The sequence below is a fragment of the Pongo pygmaeus genome, chromosome 6 (assembly GCF_028885625.2).
Source record: "Pongo pygmaeus isolate AG05252 chromosome 6, NHGRI_mPonPyg2-v2.0_pri, whole genome shotgun sequence".
NCBI classification, from domain to species: Eukaryota; Metazoa; Chordata; class Mammalia; order Primates; family Hominidae; genus Pongo; species Pongo pygmaeus.
This window is the reverse complement of record NC_072379.2, coordinates 109,276,122-109,295,984: the sequence shown is the minus strand read 5'-3', so window position 1 is coordinate 109,295,984 and position 19,863 is coordinate 109,276,122.

Here is a 19,863-nt window from a genome sequence, read left to right as displayed (position 1 = left end):
GATTGTAAATCTTTGGAAGGAAGGTAAATGCTCTTTCTATTCAATTTTCTATTCACTAGCCATCCAGCACATCACCAGCATAATTAATGCCTAATGCTTGTTGAATAGCTCAGCTGACTAGTTACTTCCTCAGGAATACAACCCCAGGCAGAGTCACTGCTCTACCTGGTATATACATTCATTAATGTATCACTCTGCATGTTAATGATTCGTGTACATACTTTCTCCCCTACTAGACTGTGAACTAGTAGTCTAATCTAGAGCAGGGTTTATCTTGCTCAACTTGGTCATACAATTGCTCATAATTGACAATAAAATCCTGCCCAATCAATGTATGAATCCTAGGCACTGTGTTAAGGACAGGAAAATCAAAGTAGATAAAACAAAGGTTCTCATAGTCGACTGGTGGGGGTAGGAGGAACTGTAAAGAGGCAAAGAGTTAACATACAATTCAGCGGTAGGTATAGAGCATGGAATAGGTGCAATGGGAGCAGAAAGGGCTGTAAATTTGATTGTGTCTGGGGAAATAGGGATGGGAGAAACCGTCACAGGAGGAGTGCCATGGACTGAGCCTTCTAGGATGAATGGAGTTCCCCTCCTGTGAATTATAAATTTAATCTGTATAAACGATTTCAGTTACTTAAATAGTTTCCTCTCAAACATTACTGCTAGTTTACAGTTCAGGGTGTAGTGTGTGTATTATGTTTTATACATTTAATTTGTAAAATGTGAAATAATGATTGTACCTCAGGAACATTGAGATTTGTAATTAATTTTTTTTCACTTTTTACAAAAGTCATTTCAAACAGTTTTACCAAGTAACTTATAAAAATGTGTTATATATCAGAGGTTCCAAGATGGCCAAATAAGAACAGTTACAGTCTACAGCTCCAGCATGAGCAATGCAGAAGACGGGTGATTTCTGCATTTCCAACTGAGGTACTGGTTTTGTCTCACTGGGAATTGTCGGACAGTGGGTGCAGCCAACGGAGCAGGGCGGGGCATTGCCTCACTCAGGAAGTGCAAGGAGTCAGGGAATTCCCTTTCCTAGCCAAGGGAAGCCATGACAGACGGTACCTGGAAAATCGGGACACTCCTACCCTAATACTGCGCTTTTCCAATGGTCTTAGCAAATGGCACACCAGGAGATTATATCCTGCGCCTGGCTCACAGGGTCCCATGCCCACGGAGCCTCGCTCACTGCTAGCACAGCAGTCTGAGATCGAACTGCAAGGTAGCAGCAAGGCTGGGGGGCGGGGGGCGTCCACAATTGTTGAGGCTTGAGTAGGTAAACAAAGCAGCTGGGAAGCTAGAAATGGGTGGAGCCCACTGCAGCTCAAGGAGGCCTGCCTGCCTCTGTAGACTCCACATCTGGGGGCAGGGCATAGCTGAACAACAGGCAGCAAAAACTTCTGCCGACTTAAACGTCCCTATCTGACAGCTTTGAAGAGAGTAGTGGTTCTCCCAGCACAGAAGTTGAGATCTGAGAACGGACAGACTGCCTCCTCAAATGGGTCCCTGACCTCCGAGTAGCCTAACTGGGAGATACCTCCCAATAGGGGCCGACTGACACCTCATACAGCCAGGTGCCCCTCTGAGATGAAGCTTCCAGAGGAAGGATCAGGCAGCAACATTTGCTGTTCTGCAATATTTGCTGTTCTGTAGCCTCCACTGGTGATACCCAGGCAAACAGGGTCTGGAGTGGACTTCCAGCAAACACCAACAGACCTGTAGCTGACGGTCCTGACTGTTAGAAGGAAAACTAACAAACAGAAAGGAAATCCACACCAAAACCCCATCTGCACATCACCATCATCAAAGACCAAAGGTAGATAAAACCAAAAAGATGGGGAGAAACCAGAGCAGAAAAGCTGAAAATTCTAAAAATCAGAGTGCCTCTTCTCCTCCAAAGGAACACAGCTCCTCGCCAGCAATGGAACAAAGCTGGATGGAGAATGACTTTGATGAGTTGAGAGAAGAAAGCTTCAGACGATCAGTAATAACAAACTTCTCCGAGCTAAAGGAGGATGTTCAAACCCATTGCAAAGAAGCTAAAAACCTTGAAAAAAGATTTGACAAATGGCTAACTAGAATAAACAGTGTAGAGAAGACCTTAAATGACCGGATGGAGCTGAAAACCATGGCACGAGAAATACATAATGCATGCACAAGCTTCAGTAGCCGATTCAATCAAGTGGAAGAAAGGGTATCAGTGATTGAAGGTCAAATGAATGAAATGAAGTGAGAAGAGAGGTTTAGAGAAAAAAGAGGAAAAAGAAATGAACAAAGCCTCCAAGAAATATGGAACTATGTAAAAAGACCAAATCTACGTTTGATTGGTGTACCTGAAAGTGAGGGGGAGAATGGAACCAAGTTGGAAAACACTCTTCAGGATATTATCCAAGAGAACTTCCCCAGCCTAGCAAGGCAGACCAACATTCAAATTCAGGAAATACAGAGAACGCCACAAAGATACTCCCCGAGAAGAGCAACTCCAAGACACATAATTGTCAGATTCACCAAAGTTGAAATGAAGGAAAAAATGTTAAGGGCAGCCAGAGAGAAAGGTCAGGTTACCCACAAAGGGAAGCCCATCAGACTAACAACAGATCTCTCGGCAGAAACTCTACAAGCCAGAGAGAGTGGGGGCCAATATTCAACATTCTTAAAGAAAAGAATTTTCAACCCAGAATTTCATATACAGCCAAACTAAGCTTCATAAGTGAAGGAGAAATAAAATCCTTTACAGACAAGCAAATGCTGAGAGATTTCGACACCACCAGGCCTGCCCTACAAGAGCTCCTGAAGGAAGCAATAAACATGGAAAGGAACAACCGGTACCAGCCACTGCAAAAACATGCCAAATTGTAAAGACCATCAAGGCTAGGAAGAAACTGCATCAACTAACAAGCGAAATAACCAGCTAACATCATAATGACAGGAGCAAATTCACACATAACAATGTTAACCTTAAAAGTAAATGGGATAAATGCTCCAATTGAGAGACACAGACTGACAAATTGGACAAAGAGTCAAGACCCATCAGTGTGCTGTATTCAGGAGACCCATCTCATGTGCAGTGACACACATAGGCTCAAAAAAAAGGGATGGAGAAAGATCTACCAAGCAAATGGAAAACAAAAAAAGCAGGGGTTGCAATCCTAGTCTCTGATAAAACAGACTTTAAACCAACAAAGATCAAAAGAGACAAAGAAGGCCATTACGTAATGGTAAAGGGATCAATTCAACAAGAAGAGCTAACTATCCTAAATGTATATGCACCCAATACAGGAACACCCAGATTCATAAAGCAAGTCCTTAGAGACCTACAAAGCAACTTAGACTCCCACACAATAATAATGGGAGACTTTAACACCCCACTGTCAACATTAGACAGATCAACAAGACAGAAAGTTAACAAGGATATCCAGGAATTGAACTCAGCTCTGCACCAAGCGGACCTAATAGACATCTACAGAACTCTACACCCCAAATCAACAGAATATACATTCTTCTCAGCACCACATCACACTTATTCCAAAATTGAACACACAGTTGGAAGTAAAGCACTCCTCAGCAAATGTAAAAGAATAGAAATTTTAACAAACTGTCTCTCAGACCACAGTGCAATCAAACGAGAACTCAGGATTAAGAAACTCACTCAAAACAGCTCAACTACATGGAAACTGAACAACCTGCTCCTGAATGACTACTGAGTACATAACGAAATGAAGGCAGAAATAAAGATGTTCTTTGAAACCAATGAGAACAAAGATACAATATACCAGAATCTCTGGGACACATTTAAAGCAGTGTGTAGAGGGAAATTTATAGCACTAAATGCCCACAAGAGAAAGCAGGAAAGATCTAAAATTGACACCCTAACATCACAATTAAAAGTACTAGAGAAGGAAGAGCAAACACATTCAAAAGCTAGCAGAAAGCAAGAAATAACTAAGATCAGAGCAGAACTGAAGGAGATAGAGACATAAAAAACTCTTCAAAAAATCAATGAATCCAGGAGCTGGTTTTTTGAAAAGATCAACAAAATTGATAGACCGCTAGCAAGACTAATAAAGAAGAAAAGAGAGAAGAATCAAATAAATGCAAGAAAAAATGATAAAGGGGATGTCACCACCAATCCTACAGAAATACAAACTAACATCAGAGAATACCGTAAATACCTCTACACAAATAAACTAGAAAATCTAGAAGAAATGGATAAATTCCTGGACACATACACCCTCACAAGACTAAACCAGGAAGAAGTTGAATCCCTCAATAGACCAATAACAGGCTCTGAAATTGAGGCAATAATTAATAACCTACCAAACAAAAAAAGTCCAGGACCAGACGGATTCACAGCCGAATTCTACCAGAGGTACAAGGAGGAGCTGGTACCATTCCTTCTGAAACTATTCCAATCAATAGAAAAAGAGGGAATCCTCCCTAACTCATTTTATGAGGCCAGCATCATCCTGATACCAAAGCCTGGCAGAGACACTACAAAAAAAGAGAATTTTAGACCAATAACCCTGATGAACTTCGATGCACATATCCTCAATAAAATGCTGGCAAACTGAATCCAGCAGCACATCAAAAAGCTTGTCAACCACGATCAGGTTGGCTTCATCCCTGGGATGCAAGTCTGGTTCAACATACACAAATCAATAAATGTAATCCATCATATAAACAGAACCAAAGACAAAAACCACATGATTATCTCAATAGATGCAGAAATGGCCTTTGACAAAATTCAACAGCCCTTCATGCTAAAAACTCTCAATAAACTAGGTATTGATGGGGCATATCTCAAAATAATAAGAGCTATCTATGGCAAACCCACAGCCAATATCATACTGAATGGGCCAAAACTGGAATCATTCCCTTTGAAAAGTGGCACGAGACAGGGATGCCCTCTCTCACCACTCCTATTCAAAATAGTGTTGGAAGTTCTGGCCAGGACAATCAGGCAGGAGAAAGAAATAAAAGGTATCAATTAGGAAAAGAGGAAGTCAAATTGTCCCTGTTTGCAGATAACATGATTGTATATTTAGAAAACCCCATCATCTGAGCGCAAAATCTCCTTAAGCTGATAAGCAACTTCAGCAAAGTCTCAGGATACAAAATCAATGTGCAAAAATCACAAGCATTCCTCTACACCAATAACAGACAAACAGAGAGCCAAATCATGAGTGAACTCCCATTCACAGTTGCTTCAAAGAGAATAAAATACCTAAGAATCCAACTTACAAGGGATGTGAAGGACCTATTTAAGGAGAACTACAAATCACTGCTCAACAAAATAAAAGAGGACACAAACAAATGGAAGAACATTCCATGTTCATGGATAGGAAGAATCAGTATCGTGAAAATGGCCATACTACCAAAAAGGTAATTTATAGATTCAATGCCATCCCCATCAAGCTACCAATGACTTTCTTCACAGAATTGGAAAAAACTACTTTAAAGTTTATATGGAACCAAAAAGAGCCTGCATTGCCAAGACAATCCTAAGCAAAAAGAACGAAGCTGGAGGCAACACACTACCTGACTTCAAATGATACTACAAGGGTACAGTAACAAAAACAGCATGGTACTGGTACCAAAACAGAGATATATACTGATGGAACAGAACAGAGCCCTCGGAAATAATAGCACACATCAACAACCATCTGATCTTTGACAAACCTGACAAAAACAAGCAATGGGGAAAGGATTCCCTATTTAATAAATGCTGCTGGGAAAATTGGCTAGCCATATGTAGAAAGCTGAAACTGGATCCCTTCCTTACACCTTATACAAAAATTGATTCAAGATGGATTAAAGGCTTAAATGTTAGACCTAAAACCGTAAAAACCCTAGAAGAAAATCTAGGCAATACCATTCAGGACATAGGCAAGGGCAAGGACTTCATGACTAAAACACCAAAAGCAATGGCAACAAAAGCCAGAATTGACAAATGGGATCTAATTAAACTAAAGAGCTTCTGCACAGCAAAACAAACTACCATCATTGTCAACAGGCAACCTACAGAATGCAAGGAAATTTTTACGATCTACCCGTCTGACAAAGGGCTAATATCCAGAATCTACAATGAACTCCAACAAATTTACAAGAAAAAATCAAACAACCCCATCAAAAAGTGGGCAAAATGTATAAACAGACACTTCTCAAAAGAAGACATTTATGCAGCCAAAAGACACATGAAAAAATGCTCATCATCACTGGCCATCAGAGAAATGCCAATCAAAACCACAATGAGATACCATCTCACACCAGTTAGAATGGTGATCATTAAAAAGTCAGGAAACAACAGCTGCTGGAGAGGATGTGGAGAAATAGAAACACTTTTACACTGTTGGTGGGACTGTAAACTAGTTCAACCATTGTGGAAGTCAGTGTGGCGATTCCTCAGGGATCTAGAACTAGAAATGCCATTTGACCCAGCTATCCCATTACTGGGTATATACCCAAAGGAGTACAAATCATGCTGCTATAAAGACACATGCATACGTATGTTTATTGCGGCACTATTCACAATAGCAAAGACTTGGAACCAACCCAAATGTCCATCAATGGTAGACTGAATTAAGAAAATGTGGCACATATACACCATGGAATACTATGCATCCATAAAAAATGATGAGTTCATGACCTTTGTAGGGACATGGATGAAGCTGGAAACCATCATTCTCAGCAAACTGTCGCAAGGACAGAAAAACAAACACCGCATGTTCTCACTCATAGGTGGGAATTGAACAATGAGAACACTTGAACACAGGAAGGGGAACATCACACACAGGGCCTGTCGTGGGGTGGGGGAGGGGGGAGGGATAGCATTAGGAGATATACCTAATGTAAATGAGGAGTTAACGGGTGCAGCACACCAACGTGGCACATGTATACATATGTAACAAACCTGCACATTGTGCACATGTACCCTAGAACTTAAAGTATAATAATAAAATAAATAAAATTTTAAAAAATGTGTTATATATCAAAGAACTTTTAAATTTAAATGAATGTTAAACTACCAAATTAGCATGCTCACTTTTGCCTTGTACATAAAGTTTCTGAATTCAGATGGTCAGAAAAAAAGGAAATTAAAAAAAAATTTTAAATTTATTTATGCTACAGTTATAAAACTTCACTGGCACACATTTTTGTGAGAGAGAGTGGAGACTGGCCTTTGGAAATGGAAGTCGGAAAATATTTTAATATTCTTTAAGTTACAGTTTACGTAATCAACTGTAGTCACAATTGGAATTTTTTTGAAGTTTTACCCTCAATAATATTAGTCTACAGCATAAAAACATTTTCTCTATTCCTTCCTAAACCATATTCACCTCTATATACCTGGTGATTTCCTCCTGAACCTTTCTCAGGTCTACTCAAAATTGCCTCCTCATGGAACCTCTCTGGTCATCCTTTCTAAAGCAGCCACTGCCCCTTTGTCACTTTCTATCCACCTAGGCTGTTGCATTTCCTTGATAGCCCTCTCACTGTTGTGATATTATGTTATTTGTTGATACTGTGCCAACTGGAATGTAAAATGCATGTAATCTGTGTTGTTCAGCACTATATTCCAATGACTATGAAAGTGTCTGATGTGTCTTCATCAATACTATCACACTCACATCATATTATCTTTCTTGTGTTACTGTTGTTTTATTACTGTCATTGAACTTTTCTTACTATTCTCATTTTTGGATTTACATTTCTTTTTTTTTTTTTCCTTTGGAGACAGAGACTCGCTCTGTTGCCCAGGCTGGAGTGCAGTGGCGTGATCTCAGCTCACTGCAACTTCTGCCTCCTGGGTTTCCAGATTCAAGAGGTTTTCATGCCTCGGGCTCCCAAGTGGCTGGGACTACAGGCCGTGCGCCACCACGCCCAGCTAATTTTGTTTTTGTATTTTTAGTAGAGATGGGGTTTCACTGTGTTAGCTAGGCTGCTCTCAAACTCCTGAACTCAGTCAATCCACCCACCTCGGCCTCCCAAAGTGCTAGGATTACAGGCGTGAGCCACTGCACCCAGCCTTTTCCAGTTCTTTATTCCATGTCTGTAATATTCTTTTAAATTATTTTTGTTTCTTGTTTCATAATTTATTCTGCATTCTGGATATGTTTGTCAAATTTATCTTTCCTATCACTAATTTAGTTTTCTGATATATGAATGTACATTTTGCTATTTCCAACATTAATTTTATTTTCTTGCATATTTCATTTACTTTTATTCTTTTTATTTTGCCCTCTCTTACAGGGTAGATGTAACATACACATGCACATTGAGGAGAGAAAATATTTGGTTTCTAAAATTCTCTTTTTTTAAAGTAGTGACCTTACTTTATGGAAAAAATTATTTCAAGCCCTTTGGCATGATTTTTAAAAATATGTTACAGAAATTTTTCAGTGTCTTACATTGCATTTTTTTTATCATCACTTGACTGTGATTGCTGATCTATCTGTGCTGCTGTTCAGAAACCAGGTGTCTCTGTAAACACCAATTTCTACCCATTCTGGAGCTGGGGAGTTTCAAGCTAGTAGCATAGCTTTTTAACTGCAGTGGCCATAACTCAGGTACTGGTAGATATCCTTTCCTGAATCTAGAACTGAAGCACTGGCTAACCGTAGAGTCAGGGCTTATATCTCGTCTCTACAAAACACCTCTGATTAGAACCAGAGTGGACTTGGTTGCTCTTAAAAATATACTCTATCTTGAATGATTTCTTTAATGTTTTTATTTTTATTTTTAATAAGCAACAATTGACCAAAATTAGAGATCTGCCAGGGAAAATTCATAATGAGACAAGCTTACTAATATGTCCTAAACTCCTTACAAACTCCCCACCCTTAAACAAAAATTATTTATATAAATATGTATACATATATATTACACATATATTACTAAGAGGACAAAAAGAGACCTGCCAGGGAAAAATCATGAGACAAGCTTACTAAGATGTCCTAAATTCCTTACACCCCACCCTTAAACAAAAATTATTTATATAAATATGTGTACATATATATTAAACGTATATTACTAAGGGGACCAAAAAGGTAAAAATAGCATACTACACATAAACAAATAATATCTGCAATGTTACATATTCACAAGAGTCTATTGAATATTAAGCCAAGTAGAAAATCCTAATTTTAATCAAAATAGAAGTCTACATTTTCTAACCATAATTTAATGAAAATAAATAATTCTGATTTTGTCCATTCAGGCTGCTACAGCAAAATAGATTAGATAACTCATAAACAAGAGAAGCTTATTTCTCAGTTTTAGAACTCAGGAAGTCCAAGATCAAGGTGCCAGCAGATTTGCTCTCTGACGAGGCCCCTCTTCCTTCCTAGATGTCTTCTCAATGTAAACTTGCACGGAAGAAGGGGCAAGCCACCTCCTCCAGGTCTCTTTATAGGGCATTAATGCTGTTCAACAGGCCTCCACCCCTGATCTAATGACCTGCCACACTCCTCACTTCCTAATACTATTGCACTGGGGAGTCAGGATTTCAACTTACGAATTTTAGAGGAGAAAAACATTCAGACCATAGCATATTCCTAATATAGACAATGTTAGGACCTCACATCACTTTAAGTCTATTTAATAACCCTTGCCTTTTGTGCCATCTTTGTCATTTAAAAAAATTGCGTATATTTTAAACACCACAATGTATTATTATTGTTTAATATGTCAATATTTTAAAAATTTACTCACATATTTACTATTTTTTCCTGCATTTCCATGCAGTTGTGTCTAAATGGTTGTTAAATCACCCATTGAGTTCCTAAGTTTGACTGTTATATTTTTCATTCCTAGAATTTCCATTCGATTCTCTTTATAGTTCCTATTTTTCTGCCTAAATTCCTAATTTTATCATCTATTTCTTAAACATATTAATAATTATTATCTTAAACTACATGATCACTTTGATTTTTGAATTTCTCATATGTTTGTTTCTATTTTTTTTTTCTGGGGTTTGGTCAGTTCTTGCAATTTTATATGCTTATACATTTTTAATTCATTTTGAAAAATCACATTTGAAAAATTTTAGAGATAATTAGAAACTATTTAGAGATAATATTTGAAATAATTCAATAAATATTAACTTCTACCAATGAGGATTTCTATTTTGTCTTCACCCTCCCAAGATGTAACCATTTGGGGTCTCATGCTATAATGTTTACCAGAGATCCTCCTCCTTTTTGAGCCTGCCAAACCTATTAGTTTTTAAGCCTCTTTGCTACTGCATTCACATGGGCAAATACCTTAAGAGAAAGAGTGAGCTGACAGTGATACACATCTCAATTTCTCTTACGTCTAGAATCTTGATCTTAGAAGTTATTGGTAAGACTCACTCAGATAAATTGCCCAGATTTCTAGTTGTAATAGGCAGGAAAGTAGGTCCAAAGATAATTCTCTACTATTGTAAGATCTAGAATCTTGTATGATTTATATAGGCATTATGTGGGCTATGGAAAAAGGTGGAAGGGGTAAATGTTTTGGCATCACATTTTAGAACTTCTTTTTAGAATTGTCCATTTCAGAAGAATATTTTGGAATCTTATCTTTAATACATGTTGCTTGTTACATTGTAAGAACAATATAAATTTAGATGTAATTTGGTGTTCAAATTACTAGATGTCTATATATTTTTTATATCACATCAGATAACAGAATCATATTTGCCAGATACCCATTTTAAGTTTGTACTTGATTCTGGTCCACATCTCTTTGGTTTTATGTGAAATTAGATCAAGTGGTCATTTATTCAACTTACATGTGAATCCTTATTATATACCAGAAAGTCTACTAGATAGTGGATGGTTAAAACCACTGGGATAAATGTTCAGGAGAGATACAGGAAGGTGGATACTAAAACTAATATTTAATATTTTAAATTTGCATCATAAATAGCAGTTCTTATCTGTTGTTTCTTTTTACCACATTCCTACTAAATGTAGAGTGGACATAGTGGGGAGAGGAGACTGGGTTCAAAGGGTTGAGTGATTATTTATTTATAAACCAGCTTCACCTTTTATGTTGCTTATCCCAATTTGTTAATTCTTTTCTAATAGTAAACAGAGAATCATGTATATCATTTACTAAATGAAAATTTCAGAACACAGTTTCCGGGTTTTTGTTTTGTTTTGTTTTGTTTTTGTAGTGGGGGGGAATGTGGAAGTTAGTGCTTTCAGACTATGCTCAATGAGAAAATACAAATATTAAATAATAGTGTATACAATTTTGCTTTTCCATGAACAGATACCAAATGTATTTTTAAATTTTTATTTTATTTTAAAATGACCAACATTTCTTAGATTCTATAAATTGAACATCAAACTTCTTACAAATTAAATAAACAAATGTAACATAAATTGAGATAAATCACAGAGAATCTGTTAACAAAAAGGGAATGTGTACTGGAATCTATTGGTTTGTAGAAAAAATAATGCTGAGTATAAGACTAGTTGGACAGCATTCCTGACACTTTCACTTCAGCCCCTTCCCAGCAGTCCTCGCAAATGTAATTCATTTCAATACACATAGGCTCACAAGAACACTTAGAGGTAAGCTGCTTTTCTCTCCCTATTTTTATTATACGATGAACTATTGTACTTGCATCATCTTGCCTCATGTTGCACTCCAATTATTATTCATCTAGTCAGCTTCCATTTATTTTCAGAGATTGCTACATTATCAATTCCATTCTCATCATGTTAAGTAGGCTTCGTGCCAATTTATAGTATTTTCCTTTTTTTTTACAAGTCTAAATGTCCATAGTTTTAAGCCTAAAGAAAAACTAAGCCATAGTTTTTTGTACATTTTTAATTGCAGTAAAATACTTACATAAAGTTTGTGTCAGAACCTACTCTGATACTTGTATTACAGTCTAAGCTACATAACATTGTGTGTAGTCTTTATATTTCTGAGAACATTATTTCAACTAAATCCACTAAAGAAAGAATTTTTAATAGAGATTGTCTACCATAAAAGTTAGATAAAGTTTTTGGGGACTTACTAAGGGCTCCTGCTTAATAAGTTAGTCTTCCTTGACAGTATATTGCAAAAATAAAGTAACTGGCAGAAGTATGAACTAATAATACATATAAATTTACTCTGGGTTATATATCATGACAGAATACACTTGACAGTCATTTATTCTTGATTTTATATTTTAGAATATGAAAATTCAAACATCAGGTAACTTACGTTTGCTCACTTATCTTCATATTCTCATCACCAAGTTGTAAAACATGGGTGCTTCAGAGATTTCCGTTTTGATTTTCAAGCTTAAACCACTGAAAGATTGTGTTATGGTGTGTTCTTCTCTGAAGTCTTCACTGCCAGTCAGTCTGCAATTTCTCTTTTAAATCTCTGGTTGTTTAGTTTCTAATTGAATGACAGTTAAACATTTTGAATCCAATTGAAATTTACATTTTAGGGGATTACTTTGCATGATCATCTGAATATTCAATATCCTTATATTAATAATAAATGAAACAAATGACAGGTGGATTTTACTTTTCCCTTCAAAAAATTCTTTATAGCTCTTGTTTGATCACCAGCTGATATTGTATTCACACAAGTTGTTACTCAAGAATCCTGTGATTATATGTATTAATCCTGTATTTTGGCATTTATAGATCTAAAACCTTCATGTATCGCTATCATTTGATTACATACTTTTGATGAGGTTATAATTAAAGAGATGGATTTCCCTTAGCTCTCATTTAGTCTCTGAATTTAAGTGCCTAGCTCTTTCTAAGATCAAGAGGTTTTTTACATCTTCTCCATTTTCCTGTGGCAGCCACATATACTTTAAATCAAATTTGGAGATCTTTACAACTAAACTTAATTTTTCTCATTAAGTTAGGTAGATATGAGTATACATTGATTTTTATTGAATTTAATTTTCATATGATTTTTAAAATAAGGTCATTAAACCTCCTAAATGATATCAAATTGCTGAAAGTATATGATGGCTTGACATATGTCTAATGGATAATTTAAATATTTTTGAGTTTTAACATCTGAATTTTTGGTTTCTCATTGCTTCTCATTTTCCCTTTGAGAAAAAAAGTACTGAGATTTGCTAAAGTGTTGCTTTATCTTCTACGGAATTCTCTTATAGTCACCCAATCAGTCTGGTTTTCCCAATTATCTCAGTAGTGGAGCATAATGAACAGGAGTTGGGCATCTAATATTTGTTCATTCTGCATGACATTACAGTGCTCTGTAGTGGCAACTTCCAGGGAGCAACTCTGGGCAGTAAAGTTCTGATAATGACAATGACTATAGCTGTTATTTTTTGAATACCTCCCATGTATCAGACACTGTGCTAAGTGATTTGCAAATATCATATTTAATCATATTTAGTCTTCCCAACAATATTTACTTAAAGGTAGACGGTATTCCTAATATAAAGTTGGGAAGGCTGAGTATCCAAGAAGTTAAATGATTTGCCCAGGGTCACATAGCTAGTAAGCGGTAGGAGTAAGATGAGAATCTAGTGTCTATCTGGTTCTAAAAGTATTAGTTTGGTGCAAAAGTAATTGAGATTTTTGCCATTACTTTTAATTGCAAAGCTGCAATTACTTTTATACCAACCTAATAGATATTGTCTTTTCTTTATCTTAATGGTTTGTCAACTTGAATCATTGCGACAGGCTCCTGACTGTCAGAGATAATTTTCTAAAAATATAGATGATCATGGGATTCTTATTCGTATTGGCTAGAGAGGATTCAAATCCCAGGTCAACCACTCGCTAGCAATGTAAATCTGGGAGCAAATTACATTATCTCACTAAAACTATCATTTCATCTGTAAAATGACTATAATGGAAGTAATGGCTAATATTGAATACTTATCATTTAGTGGATATTTATATTAATTATTTAACCACAACAACAACTCAATGAGGAGATTATGTCATTGTCCTCATTCTACAGTTGGAGAAACCAAGGTAAACAAAAGTTAATTGACCTTGGGTGGGGTGGATGTCCCTTAACTAAAGACTAATGGAACCAGGATTTTAACCTATGCCTGTCAAACTCTCAATCTCTGAGAGCCTATGCTCTTAACCACTTGATATTCTATTTTCAGTATAATACACACTTTCCAAAGTTGAAGTGGAGATCAATTTAAAAAATAGAAGAAAGTATGAATGCATGTATCTTTTCATGTGAGCAAGTTGTATACAGAAATGAACATATCTAAGCTCTGTCATTTAATCATATTTTTCATAATTCAAAAAGGTAAGCAGCCTTGATAAAAAAGTATGCAAATGTTCATGTGTCCTTACTACTGTTATAAGATTATTCTACTGTTATGATAAGCGATCAATGAAGGTTTGGTTACCATTCTTTTTCTTTCTTATCCTACTCCTTTTCCAAGATACATGATGACATTTTATCATAGTCCTTAAGAAATATCTCAAATACACTAGCATTAACTTGTGGTTTTAAAGAAATCACTTAGCAACACTAAAATTCATTATAGAATCATGCATACAGAGCAAAGTGTGACAGACAATGCTGCAGTAGCAGTGGTGATTATAAATGATTCGTTGACAAAATGTGACTCTGCAACCTTGAAATGGTGCCACCGGGGTATATTATGCATATGGCACTGATGCCCGTTCAAAGATTTGTAATTACCAAGCACATGTTACAGGATATAATTTCTTGCTATGGGAGAAATCAAAACTCTTGTGTCTCTTAGCTCAAGCATGGCTCACATCACTTTAATGTGTGACAGAGGTACCATATACTCAATTTTACATGTTACCTCTGAATGTCAAACAATGCCCTGGAAATGTCCGGTAGAATCTGTGTGCAAACCCCAAACAGGAGGCATATCACTCAGGACAAATGTTTCTAGGTTTCCTTCCCAGGAAAAGGGCTGTTACATTTCCTTGGGGAATGAGCTAAATTTTTTAGCTGCAAGAAGCAAAGCTAAAAATAAAAATGCTCCTGAAGAATAAATCAGGAATAGGCAGCACTTAAGGACTTTGGATAAGCTTAAAGACAAAGCACTGTTTCAAAAGATAATGAGATTTCCTTATCATTGATAGTCTGAGAGCTAATGGAAAAGATAACCACAGTCTTCAAAAATCTGGGGCTCTAGAACCCCTATCAGCAGGGACTCACATAATTGTGTTCAGACATCAACTGAATATGTGACTCTTATTCCTTAGTGCCTGCCTCATAAAGGTGCCCTGTAAGGATAAAAAGTTAAGCCTCTCAAGTGCTGGATTTAGTAAAATGGGTTCAATTTCTGTCCCAGCAATGCTCAGGCTTATTTTAGAGTAAGCATAGGTTCCTAAACTATTACAATCTACACAATCAGAATAGGTCAACTTTACATAAATTTATATACACTTGTCAACATGAATATTGTCATTATATATCACAGGTTCACAGGTGATCTTCACAATCGTCCCATATGGATAAACTAGTTTTCTGCTCTTTTTTTTTTTTTTTTTTTTTTTTGAGATGGAGTCTCGCTCTGTCGCCCAGGCTGGTACAATCTCAGCTCACTTCAAGCTCTGTCGCCCAGGCTGGTACAATCTCAGCTCACTTCAACCTCTGCCTCCTGGGTTCTAGGGTTCTAGCAATTTTCCTGCCTCAGCCTCCCAAGTGGCTGGGACTACAGGTGCATGCCGCCACGCCTGGCTAATTTTTTGTATTTTTAGTAGAGACAGGGTTGCCCAAGCTGGTCTCCTCTTTTCTGAGCTTTAATGCCAATCCAAGAGCATGACCCAGTTATACATGCTAGAAGAATCCTTGTTTCCAAACATGAATGATGTTAGCATTTCTACAAGTGCATATTAATTACCTCCTTTTTCTCCTCTATTGACCAAGACTTTAGTTTTCTCTTTCTCCCCTTTGTAGAGATCTACAGTCCCTTTGTGAAGTCAATTTCAAGGCCACTGTTTTCTGCTTTATATGTGAGGGTGGAAATATGTCAGCCTGGAGGGAAAAGATAAAGCACTAAAAAAGAGACCCTGAAGCTATAAACCAGAACTACAGAACTGTTACTACAGAGTCTTCACCAGAAAGCCAACTGAAGAGTCTTTTATGGTGAAGAAAGTCATTTTGGTTTGTGGTATATTGTTAGATATTAGGATAATGAACTCTTATTCTGCTTTTGTACTTGACACTCAAATGTTTATGCTTTAAAATTACTTTAACCTTTAAGACAGAAATAGCCTAATGCCCTTCAAAAGAAATTACATTACCACAAATATGCATTTACAACATCTGTTTTCTTCTTTCATTCTCTATCAGATTAAGTAAAGTCTTTAAAAGGTGACACTATCCAGAACCTTATAAAAATGTACACAGTGATGCTAAACCTTAGGCTGCCCTCTGTGATCAGAAGGACAGAGCAGCCATAGGCTGAGAAGAACAGCCCCCAAATGACGATGCCTCTAAATATGTCCCCTTTTCTAGGTGAGGACCCGAATCAGTGTAAGCCTTTTGATTTCTTACCGTGGAACATATGCAGTACTAGTCCATAAATGTACCTCGTTTTCTTAACTGCATTACTTATAGAAACATCATGAACAATTTTGGAAATAATATTTTCCCCTAAATGTTTAGATTTAATGGAAGTTTTAGAATAGAAGAAAATTGAAACTTCAAGCTGTATCCTTAGTAGACCTTTCTCACTTTAATGAAAATGTACTCTATAAAGCTAATGTTTTTCTATTGCCATTTACAGTTCGTTCCCTTATTCTATGTCTAAAACTTCTAGGTTATAGGGTTGCAATAAAATAGAAATGGCGCCCAACTGGGAGCCCTGCTCTCATGCTGGTAACACCACTACTGATTGGTAAGACGCTGACCACATCCTATGAAACTGAGAGACGCTGAGAGACGCTTTGCTCCTCACAGGCTTGTTGCAGAAGCATGAATGAATAAATATTTTGTTCTTTTAAGGTATCTCCCAGCAGTGTGGCTGATTGGATATGGTTTATACTCTCTGATATTCTGCACATGGTTGTGCTGTTCTTTTTATGCTTGGCTGTTCCTACTCATCCCACTAACAAAAACATAGCTTGTCCACAGCTGGTTCTTCAGGTTGGCTATCCTCAATGGCAACATTTTTCTTTAATTCTTCACAACAAACAACACATGGCCTGTCATATGACAGTTGCTTAATAAATAAAATGAATTCCAATACAATAAAAGTTTAATACTTCTGCTTTACAGCATAACATTTGCTAAATAGAAGAAAGATAATGTATTGTTATAGATATGTTAACTGACCTAGCCTAATCATCTCTCTCCATGCATCTATCCAGTGCTGAACAATAGAACTTTATGCGGTAGGGAAATGTTCTATGTCTGCACTGTTCAATACTGTCATCACTAACCTTGTGTGGTCGTTGAGCACTTAAAATGTGGCTGGTGCAACTGAGGAACTAAATGTTTGATTTTCCTTAATTTTAATTAATTAAAATTTAAGTAGTAGTGGCTAATAGTTCTTGGTACTAGACAGCACAGACCATTGCTGATCAAAATATTTCCTAGGGACAAGAGAAAGTTTTCATGGCCACCAGGATGCTTAAAACAGTTTTGACAGACAATCTGTCAGCCTATATAAGTTGTAAAATTAACTTCAGGTTAAACTCTATCCACAGTCATTAATTTTTTTTTAATAGTCTACGTGGAGCTGACTAACACACCTGGTAATAGGTTTCAACCACTTTCCCATGAAGGTTAGCAAAGGCAATGTATCAGATGTGGATTGGTCCTCCTATGACCCAAGCTACCATTTTCAGGGGAGACATTTTGAGCATCTTAATGATCACTGATTCTCAGATATGGCTTCAAAGAATAATTGGAGATGATTCTTAAACACAGCCGTAAGAGAAGAGAAGTTAAATGATTTTAATTCCACAGACGTCAATGCTCTTATAGAAAATGAGGAAGAAATATTTCAGCCTAGTAGTTAGACCGTATTTTCAAGAGAATTCGATTTTTATCTTTGTTGGGAGAAAGTCATACATGGAGAACATTCAGATACAAATTTTTGTGAGGTAATTTTCTCAAAAACAGAGTCAAAATTCAAAAGCTGTGGCCTTGTAGCAAAGGCTGCTTCAGAATATAAAGCAAAAATCATGATTAAAAACAACAAAGATGAATCAAGTACCCTGAGGCTCAGCGAGAAACTCTAAAACTGACAACAAAAGAAGAGTCTGGTCCGACAAGAGCAAACACAATAAATTTAGGATCAAGTATGCAAATCATGGCCATATAATAGATTGTCTAAATCAGGACATTTCATCATGAAAAGGGGCACTCTTAATAATTATGCTGGGAGTATAGGTGGAAATTTGCACCTCTTCTGAGTTAATACAGATGTACGATCACATTAACTTTTTGGAAAAATGTGTTGTGAGTTAGCATTAACTGTTTGATAGCAATGGTTAGGACATTTCTCCTCTGCACAACATATCCTGGCTCTTTTCAAAGACTCACATTTTCAGAATTTTCAGGAACTGGGTTTTTAAAGGTTGGTAGTAGTTTCAAAAGTCTCCCTATGCAACTGCCTTTCAAGGAGTGCCCTTCATTATGCCGAAGCTCTGTATCCAAATTAGTGGTGAAGTCTTCTGTTATTATAAATCATTCCTTAAATGCATCCTTTAGGGCAGGCCAGAGCTATGTGGAATATTTAGATAAAGAGTTGGCAAACATTTTTTTTTTTTTTTTGTAGAGGGCTAGATAGTAAATATTTTCAGTTTGGTGGCTGTATGATCTCTTTCACAGCTACTCAACTCTTGGAGCTCTCGTTATAGCATGAAAGCAGCCGTATACAGTTTATGACTGAATAGATGTGGCTGTGTTTGAATAAAGCCTTATTTACAAAAACAGGTGGTGGGCCAATTGATTTAGATAGACCCAAGCATAAAAGACACAGAAGTCAGACAAACATTAAAGAAGTCAGACAAACATTAAAGTTACCTATATTCCCATAGGGCTCTTTGTCACACAGATACAGCCTCCTTCCTTCCTTTCTTCCCTCTATCCCTCTTTCTTTCCTTCCTTCCTTCCTTTATTCCTTTTTCATTTACTAAGCAAATGTATACCGGAAACCAACTCTGCACCATCAATTGGGGTTACAAAGATTAATAAGATAGATATCTTCATAATTTTTTCTCTGAATAATCTTCTATCATACTGCCCAAAGATGTGTGATATGGCTTAGTGTTAGAGAAACTGAGGCCCGAGGCCATAGGATGGCTGAAGCAGAGCCACACTTGACCTCACTGGCCTGACTCGGTGCACTGCTGCTTTCACCGTTGCAGCTTGGAAAGTGGAAGAACAAGAGAAGCAGTAAACCAACATCAATCCATTTTTGAAGATCCGTTTATAACTTACATTCTGTACATAGCTGCATTTCTCCAATCTCCCAAGGAAAATTTTTATTTTTAATAACCCACTCATAAAATGAATAATAAATATGCTTTTCTTTATGGTATTATATTTTCATCAGAAAGCACTGGAAATACATAAAGCAATATAATGGCAAAGCAATTAGCACTTCTAACATTTCTATTAGACTCAATTAAATATTCTGCTATATAATAAGTATATACTAATTAGCAGAAACACTAATGTAAAATTGCTTTGTCTTTCTGTCATTCTATAACTTTTTTTAAAAGATATTTATCTTAGAGTTGCATGTTTTCCTTAGATCTAATTACTAAAAATAAAACAAACTCTATTTAGATGTAATGTTTAGGTTGGTCTTAATAGAAATTACCCAATTTCTTACATTGCAGTTGCATTAACCACATTCAGATCACCAAGAGCACCCTTGTGATTTAACCTCACGGAGCAAGT